General features: G+C 45.1%; 1 non-coding gene across 1 annotated transcript; it reads right to left on the bottom strand.

The window, feature by feature from the left end:
* Nucleotides 1–9,295: 9,295 nt before the first annotated feature.
* On the bottom strand, nucleotides 9,296–9,420 carry LOC111723986. Its single transcript, XR_002772380.1, has one exon. It is a non-coding gene; the product is annotated as a small nucleolar RNA SNORA28 (small nucleolar RNA).
* Nucleotides 9,421–9,872: the final 452 nt, after the last annotated feature.

Raw genomic sequence — 9,872 nt, 5'->3', positions numbered from 1 at the left:
TCTCTAAGAGAATTAGTAAAACATCTCTCACCTAACCTAATTGTAAATTGGCAGATGAAAGTTTACACCATAAGTTTAATAGTTACTAAAGATATTTTCAGCCAATGGTATTAATTGAGTTTTTAAAATAAAACTCTCCTACTCTTTTTAAAGTAGCCGATGGAGTCTGAGTTGATAGGAAGTTGATATCCACCGTATCAACCTAAATTATACATGAACAAGTTCATCGGCAGTCAGAAACTTTACATCCTTCCTTTTGATTTTGAACTCATATCTTTATTCTTCTAATGCAGGATCTCTCGCCCAGGACCTTGCCTGGGCATTATTTCCTGGAACTTGTAAAAACGAGCTTAATTAACATTCCATCAAAGTAATAAATAACCAGGGAGACTCGTAACTAGTTCTTTGTAGAAGTCTTATGACATAGAGTAGATTACATTTTAACTTTAAATCTTAGGCCCCTGGTGCCAGAAGTTGAGACGCAAAGGAACATACGTTTTACTCTCTTGTACTTAGGAAGAAAAAGATGGATAAGATTAGAACTCTTATAAAAAGCCCAAACTGGGCTCAGCGCCTATAGCTCAACCGGCTAAGGCACCAGCCAGGTACACCTAAGGTGGTGGGTTCGAATCCCCAGCCCGGACCCACCAAACAACAATGATGGCTGCAACCAAAAAATGGCCAGGCGTTGTGGCGGGCATCTATGGTCCCAGCTACTTGGGAGGCTGAGGCAGGAGACTCGCTTGAGCCCAGGAGTTGGAGGTTGCTGTGAGCTGTGATGCCAGGGCACTCTGCTGTGGGGGATATCTTGAGGCTCTGTCTCAAAAAAAAAAAAAAAAAAAAAGCCCAAACTGGCTGGGCGCGATAGCTTTCGCCTAAAATCCTAGCACTCTGGGAGGCCGAAGCAGGTGGATTGCTTGTGCTCATGAGTTTAAGACCAGCCTGAGCAAAAAGGAAGATCCCATCTCTACTAAAAATAGAAAAAATTGAGGCAAAAGGATCACTTGAGCCCAAGAGTTGGAGGTTACTGTGAGCTATGACACCACAGCACTCTACCCAGGGTGACAGCTTGAAACTCTGTCTCAAAACAATAATAATAATAATAATAATAATAAAGAGCCCAAACAAAGCTCCAGGTGGCAACCCTACTTTGGGACCCCTCCATGTTATAGGGAGCTTTTGGTCTGCTGGAATAAATTCTCTCCTTTCACTTGTTAATTTTGGTCTGTGAATTCATTCTTCACTTTCCTGAGACAAGAACCTGGAGGTTCTGACAAAAGTCGAGTATCATTTCCACAGAATTTGACCCTAAAATATTTTGTGTTTGACAATCTTCCAATGGTCATCGTAACAAATTTCCATGCAATAAAAATTTGTACCCAAGTTGACACTCTTTAAAACCAATTTCTGTGACCATAAAGCTCTAAGAAGTTTTAAAAATATATCCTGCTCAGTGGGTAGAGCACCAACCCCATATACAGAGGGTGGCCAGTTCAAACCCAGCCCCAGCCAAACTGCAACAAAAAAATAGACAGGAGTTGTGGCAGGTGCCTATAATCCCAGCTACTCTGGAGGCTGAGGCAGGAGAATCGCCTAAGCTCAGGAGTTGGAGGTTGCTGTGAGCTGTGACCCAACAGCACTCTACCGCGGGTGATAAAGTGAGACTCTGTCTCTAAAAAAAAAAAAGAAAGAAAGAAATTTAACTTGGGTGGCACCTATGGCTCAGTGAGTAGGGTGCCAACCCCATATACCAAGGGTGGTGGGTTCAAATCCAGCCCTGGCTCTGGCCAAACTGCAACAAAAAAATAGCTGGGCATTGTGGCAGGCACCTGTGTCCCAGCTACTGGGTAGGCTGAGGCAAAAGAATCACTTAAGCCCAAGAGCTGGAGGTTGCTGTGAGCTGTGATGGCATAGTACTCTACCAAGGACGACAAAATGAGACTCTGTCTTAAAATATATATATACATTATATATATATTACATATATGTATCCTGGATTTTGTTATAATTATTAATTCACAATTGACTAAAACAAATATGTGACAGGTTTTGACAGAATTAAAGTAAAATGATAAAGTACATCTCTCTTTTTTTTAAGTCATATATACGTAGATACATTTATGCCTTTGTGGGATTCAATGTGTTGATTATTTGTACAAATTGGAATGCTTACATCCTACTAATTAACATAGCTTTCACCTCATTTACTTAATCACAGTGTTAAGACATTTGTGTTGGCTCGGCGCCTATAGCTCAACCGGCTAAGGCGCCAGCCATGTACACCTAAGGTGGCGGGTTCGAATCCCCAGCCTGGACCCGCCAAACAACAATAATGGCTGCAACCAAAAAATAGCCGGGCGTTGTGGCGGGCGCCTGTGGTCCCAGCTACTTGGGAGGTGGAGGCAGGAGACTCGCTTGAGCCCAGGAGTTGGAGGTTGCTGTGAGCTGTGATGCCACGGCACTCTACCCAGGGGGACAGCTTGAGGCTCTGTCTCAAAAAAAAAAGACATTTATGTTCAATTTCACAAATGATTTCACTTGTACCCTTGCAATATGCTCCATAGGTGTGCTCCCACCATTAACCCTCCCTCTATGGAACCACCCCCCTCCTTTCCCATTCCCCTCCCCTTCCTCCTTCATCCTGGGCTATAGTTGCCAGAACCACTTTGAGATATCATCTGACTCCAGTAAGAAAGTCCATGTCTTTTTTTTTTTTTTTTTTTTGAGACAGAGCCTCAAGCTATCCCCCTGGGTAGAGTGCTATGGCATCTTGCTCACAGCAACCTCCAACTCCTGGGCTCAAGCGAGTCTCCTGCCTCAGCCTCCCAAGTAGCTGGGACTACAGGCGCCCGCCACAACGCCTGGCTATTTTTTGGTTGCAGCCATCATTGTTGTTTGGCGGGTCCGGGCTGGGGATTCGAACCCACCACCTTAGGTGTATGTGGCTGGTGCCTTAGCCGCTTGAGCCACAGGCGCCAAGCTGAAAGTCCATGTCTTAAAGAAAAAGATGTGGTTGCTTTTGCTACTTCCTAACTCATGTCTTTGTAGAGAAATATTTCTTATTATTAGAATAAGAAATTTGATGCTGTTCCTACATTTGGTTTATATAGACATAAGCACTGAGAAACCTTATTCACACAAATGATGGAAAGAGGGGTTTTTGGGGTTTTGTTTTTGTTTTGAGACAGGGTCTCCCTCTATTCCTTATACATGAGGACAGTGATGTCATCATAGCTCACAGCTACCTCAAAATCCTGGCCTTAAGGGATCCTCCTGCCTCAGCTTCCCAAGTAGCTGGGGGTACAGGCACACACCACACCCAGCTAATACTTTTTCTCTATTTGTGGTAGAGATAGGGGTCTCACCATGTTGCCCAAGTTAGTCTCAAACTCCTAACCTCAAGTGTTCCTGCCACCTTAGCCTCCCAAAATGCTAGGATTACAGGCGTGAGCCACCATACCTGGCTATAAAAAGAGGGGTTGGGCTCGGCACCTGTGGCTCAAGTGACTAAGGCACCAGCCACATACACCTAAAGTGGCGGGTTCGAATCCAGCCCCGGCCGGCCAAATAACAATGATGGTTGCAACCAAAAAATAGCCAGGCATTGTGTCAGGTACCTGTGGTCCCAGCTACTTGGGAGGCTGAGGCAGGAGACTCGCTTGAGCCCAGGAGTTGGAGGTTGCTGTAAGCTGTGATGCCACAGCAGTTTACCCAGGGGACTAGCTTGAGGCTCTGTCTCAAAAAAAAAAAAAGAGGGGTTGGTTTTTGTTTTGTTTTTTTGAGATAAAGTCTCATTTTGTCCCCCTCAGTAGAGTGCTGTGGCATCATAGCTCATAGCAACCTCAAACTCTTGAGTTTAAGCAATTCTCTTGCCTCGGCCTCCCCAGTAGCTGGAGTACAGGCACCCACCAAAACACCTGGCTCAATTTTTAAAGACAGGGTCTTGATGTTGCTCAGGCTGGTTTCAAACCCATGAGCTCAGGCAGTCCCCCCACCTCAGCCTCCCAGAGTGCTAGGATTACAGGTGTGACCCACCATGCCCATCCTGAAAGAGAGTTTTTGTTTTTTTGTTTTTTCAGACAGAGCCTCAAGCTGTTGCCTTGGGTTGAGTGCCATGGCATCACAGCTAACAGCAACCTCTGCCTCAGCCTCCCAAGTAGCTGGGACTACAGGCGCCTACCACAATGCCCAGCTATTTTTTGGTTGTAGTTGTCATTGTTGTTTGGTGGGCCCGGGCTGGATTCGAACCCGCCAGCTCAGGTGTATGTGGCTGGCACCTTAGCTGCTTGAGCCACAGGCTCCGAGCCCCAAGAGGGGTTTTAAATAGCAAATTATCACTCAATTCTGTCGACTCCTGAGTTTTATGCCAGAATTTACAGTGAGCTATCATGGAAAAATTATTTAAAACTTTTCCACTCATTTTGTTAAAAGCAAAGAATTGGGAATCATCTAGCTGACAAAGGATTCATCATTAGACTCCTTTCATTTTTTCAAAACTGACATAATTATTTCTAAGTTTCCTTTTGTTTTCTGCCCCAATGTCACTCTTGTCCCCCGAGTGAGACACTTAGAATGAGTTCTTTCTTTTCTTTTCTTTTTTCAAATATCATATGCAAGTAGGTTCCTTTCCTTTATGAAGTAGGAGGAGAGAGATATTAAAAGAGGAGGAAAGGGGGGCCTGACTCTCACAGGCACGTTCTCAGGCAGAAGCATTTTAGAACAAATTGAGGATCTGGAAACTCATCTCCATAAAAATACCTGTTCCCAAGTAGCCCCTAGAAGGCTTCTCACAATAGGTGTTGTTGTACTACGGGCAGCGGAGAGAAGGATGGATCCCACTTCAGATGTAATTAATTAAGTTATTAGGAATTTAATACACCTGCAGGTGCACCTACAGGGGGCTGTGGTGGTGGGCCAACAAGCAGCCACGAATGGCAAATCCAAAGGTTTATATACTGTTATTCTGCATAGTCATGCATGGTCAGCAAGCTAGCCAATACAGAAGCCGATCATAGCGGTTAGTGCAGGGTCACAGGGTGGGAGTACATGTTGATTTATAAATCACAAGATACATCACAAGTACATTACCTCATGGGTCATAAGATGGGGGTCACGTAGTTCAGGGGTACAAAGTGGAGAAGTGTTGGGTAAGTTTCCAAGAACAACTTGGGACCTTTTCTTTTTCTTTTTTTTTTTGTTTTTTTTGAGACAGAGCCTCAAGCTGTCCCCCTGAGTAGAGTGCCATGGCCTCACAACTCACAGCAACCTCCAACTCCTGGGCTCAAATGAGTCTCCTGCCTCAGCCTCCCAAGTAACTGGGACCACAGGCACCTGCCACAACACCTGGCTATTTTTTGGTTGCAGCCATCATTGTTGTTTGGTGGGCCTGGGCTGGATTCAAACCTGCCACCTTAGGTGTATGTGGCTGGCGCCTTAGCCGCTTGAGCCACAGGCACGGAGCCAACTTGGTACCTTTTCACCCCGGGCTTTATTTGGAATCCACACCTCCCTTCCTCCTTTTCTTATCTTTAAGCTTCTTCCCAGAATTTAATTTCTCCACCCTTGTGGGGGCTGAAGCTAAAAGACTTAGGAGAGGTTTCCTTTTCAAGGGTAGGGGGCTTGTTCCCCACTGGTCTTATGGGGGAGCTAAGGGGGTCTGGTCATCACAGTGTAGAAGCTGGTGAACTCCCACGGGACTTCTCAGATACACAGTATTAGTGGTATATTTAGAGAATATCTGAATTTTCATAGTCTCATATTTATCTGTATGGGGATCTTCTATTTATGGTCAACAATCTTGAATTTTGTTTCCTAGTAAATGTTTCCCTTTTTTTTTTAAGTTATATAGGTAGTGTCTGCCTATGTTTCCCAGGTTGGACTTGAACGCCTGAGCTCAAGGGAGCCTCCTGCCTCCCGAGTAGGTGGGACTACCCCGGTGAGCCCCTGTGCTGAGCTATTGTTTCATTTTGAAACAGTGTAGTGGCAAGGGAAACCTGCCCTTTCCCCTGAAAGTTCACTGAACGATCAACTCACAATTAAGGCAGATTAATAAGAGAAAGGATTTATTTACCACGAGCACAGAGAGAATCACGGTGATAACACAGTTTTCCAGTGGAGTTCTGATATCTTTATACAGGTCTTTCGGGGAGGTGGGTATTGAGGAGTATAGGGCATCAGCGGTTGCTAGGGAGGTTGCTAGGGAGTTTCTAGGGGGGATGCTAGAGAGGACGAATGTATGGAGGAAAAACAGATTGACTTGTAGATTAACCTGTAAAACCAGCATTTATGACCCAAAGGATTTGAGCCGGGTCCACCTATATGCCCCGTCCTCTCCTAAAATAGTTTGAGACAACTGGAGGGGGAAAAGAAAGTCAATTGTCCCCTTAGATCCTCTGCTCAGGCCAGTGCAGTTTACGCAGATGGAGGGAAGCCTTCCTCCAGTGTTCCTGGGCCTTGAATGGCCTTCAATTCAAAATATTCCTTATACCAGGGACTCATATTTTGGGGTGAAATTTTCTTAATTCCTTCAATAGCAATGTTTTTTTATAAATAATTTTATTTATATAATAAGATAAATCAATTAAAATTTAAATAATGGTTTGTATGGTACACATATACATTTGATAAATTTGCTAAGGTGGTACCCCAATGACTAAAGCTTGAGGATTTTATTCAGCCTGAACACTGCGATTCTATCTCCTAACAGTAAAAAGCTATAGTTTAGAGGGGTTCTTTTTGGGGGTTTTTATTGTTTTTTTTTTTTTGAGACAGAGCCTCAAGCTGTCACCCTGGGTAGAGTACTGTGGTGTCATAACTCACAACAACCTCCAACTCTTGGCCTCAATCGATCCTCTTGCCTCAGTTTTTCTCTTTTTAGTAGAGATGGGCTCCTGCTTTTGCTCAGGCTGGTCTCAAACACATGAGCTCAAACAATCCACCTGCCTCGGCCTTCCAGAGTGCTGGGATTACAGGAGTGAGCCACCGCGCCTGGCAGTTTAGAGTTTTGAAGATTTAATCTACCTTGTATCTGGGAGAATCAACCATATCCCAACTAAGGCCATGAGGTGTGCCATTCAGCGCTGATTCAATAGTTAAGTGGAATAGCCTCGAATAGCCTAGATGGCTCTGGTCAGTCTGCACAGCACCCCTCCTCTCTTCTAAGAACTGTACCTTTTTCTTTTTGAGTAACTGTTCTTCCCTCCACTTCCACCATGATAGTTCTAGCTTGGGGCTGTGGCTCCCCAAAAGAAGACCCTGAAAGAAGGTATGGGTATAAGTAGTGTATCTGAGAGGTGATCTCAGATAACACTGAGTGGGAGCAGGGAAGTGAGAGTGGAGGGGGCAAGCCCAGGAAGAGTGCATCGTCCAGTGGGTTGGGGACTGGGCTCAGTCCCACTTGTTCTGAGGAACTGGGGCAGGGGTTTCCAGCACCCAGCTGTCATCTGTTGAAGGGTACTGCAGGTGCCGTCACTCCCTGCTCCTCTGATCTCCTCCACGTGTAGCTGAGCCGGCCTCTCAATCACAGAACGATTCTGGCAGAGAGACAGAGAAAGTGTAGGTGAGGACAGCAACCATCTGCCAGCAGCTTCCAGGGTAAGCCTGAAAGGATGTGGGCTCCACGGCATCTGCTACAAGCTGCCAATTACAATCACAGCGCCCCACCCTCTACCCAGGAATAATTGGTCTAGGCCAAGTGCATAATAAAATCTGGGTCATTGGTAGTCCTGCTCTTAGATTTTTTTTGAATTTGCTCTGAGAAGAGGATGACAGACCTTCTCTGGTGTCAACAATAGGAGATATGAATCTGGGAGATGCAGGAGGCTAAATTTCCTGGCATAGGGAAGAAGCTGGCTTGACAGAATGAGGCTGGTGCAGAGAACCAGGCAGAGATGAGGACTCTGAGGCTCATTTTCCTCCAGGTCTCCACTTTGGATATATATGGTTAAATGAATTTATTATTGTACCAAGCAAGTTCAAATCAGGTTTTCATAACATGCAATCAGAAAAATCTTGAACATTTTGAACCACCCCCTTTCCAAAAATACCTATTCTTCCAATTTGCCACAATCTCAACAAGTCTTTCAATAAAGAGCCACACACCTGAATTAAAATATTGCCCCTTGGCTCGGCGCCTGTGGCTCAAGTGGCTAAGGAGCCAGCCACATACACTCCACCCAGGGTGACAGAGTGAGACTCTGTCTCAGAAAAAAAATACCATCCCTCTAAAAATCCACCGCTATGTACAAGTATTCTCAATGCATTTAACTGCAAAAACCAAGAGAGAAAAGTCAGGCAACCTAGTAACTTTGGAAGAACAAAGCTAAGTTCAGCTGGATAATGTATGAATAGGCAGACAGCTCTGAGGTTGTCAATTAAACCTCAAACTACAGGCTTTTTATCACATCTTGTAAAACCTTCAGACTTCTAAAAAGATGAACAGCCTTAATTTTAGAAACAGGCACTGAATGTGAAAAATAAAAATTAAACAATGTAGGGTGGCGCCTGTGGCTCAGTGAGTAGGGCGCTGGCCCCATAAACTGAGGGTGGCGGGTTCAAATCTGGCCCCAGCTAAACTGCAATAACAAAAAAAAAACAAAAAACAAAAACAAAACAAAAAAAAAAACAGCCAGGCGCCGTGGCAGGTGCCTGTAGTCCCAGCTACTTAGGAGGCTGAGGCAAGAGAATCGCCTAAACCCAAGACCTGGAGGTTGCCGTGAGCTGTGATGCCAGAGCACTCTACCAAGGGTTACAAAGTGAAATTCTGTCTCTTAAAAAAAAAAAAAATTAAACAATGTAAAGCTGGCTGGGGCACGGTGGCTCACGCCTGTAATCCTAGCACTCTGGGAAGCCGAGGTGGGTGGATAGCTTGAGCTCAGGAGTTCAAGACCAGCCTCAGCCAGAGTAAGACCCCATCTCTAAAAGAAATAATAGCTGAGGGTTGTGGCCGGTGCCTATAGTCCCAGCTGATTGGGAGGCTGAGACAAGAGGATGGCTTGAGCCTAGGAGTTTGAGGTTGCTATGAGCTATGACACCATGGCACTCTACCCAAGGGGACAAAGTGAGACTCTGTCTCAAATAAATACATAAGCAATGTAAAGCCACTGTAAAATAGAATAAATCAGTCCATATCTAGTGATAAGAAAAGCCCGCCAGGGTATACAATGCTAGTTTTTGCATAAGAAAGCAAGCCAGGTGGGGCACAGTGGCTCCTGCCTGAAGTCCCAGTACTTTGGGAGGCGAAGTCAGGTAAATTGCTGGAGACCAGGAGTTTGAGACTGGGCAGCATAACATCCCATCTGTTAAAGTCTATATAACGGCTTGTCCCACAGAGAGAGAACATCGGAATAGGTTAGACTTTCTTGCTATAGCAAGCTCAGATTGTGTCAGACACTTTTGACCATCTGCCACAGAGTGTTGCTTGCAAAAAAATAATAATGTGGGGCAGTGCCTGTGGCTCAAATAGTAGAGCGCCAACCCCATATGCTAGAGGTGGCGGGTTCAAACCCAGCCCCTGCCAAAAACTGCAAAAAAAAAAATAATAATAAAAATTTAAAAATACAAAATATTAAAAAAAAATGTTTTTAATTAACTGAAGACAGTGGCACATGCCTATAGACCCAGTTACATGGGAGGTAGTAGTGGGAGGATCACTTTAGCCAGGAGTCCCAGCCTGAGTTACATTGCGAGACCTTGTCTAAAAAAAGAAGACAGGCTCGGCACCTGTGGCTCAAGTGGCTAAGGCACCAGCCACATACACCTAAGGTGGCAGGTTTGAATCCAGCCCAGGCCCCCGCCAAACAACAATAATGGCTGCAACCAAAAAATAGCCGGGCGTTGTGGCGGGCGCCTGTGGTCCCAGCTACTTGGGAGGC

The sequence above is a fragment of the Otolemur garnettii genome, unplaced genomic scaffold (assembly GCF_000181295.1).
Source record: "Otolemur garnettii isolate 467f Iridium unplaced genomic scaffold, OtoGar3 scaffold00017, whole genome shotgun sequence".
Lineage (NCBI taxonomy): Eukaryota > Metazoa > Chordata > Mammalia > Primates > Galagidae > Otolemur > Otolemur garnettii.
Note: the sequence above shows the minus strand (reverse complement) of the source record. Positions and strands in the feature narration are given on the sequence as shown.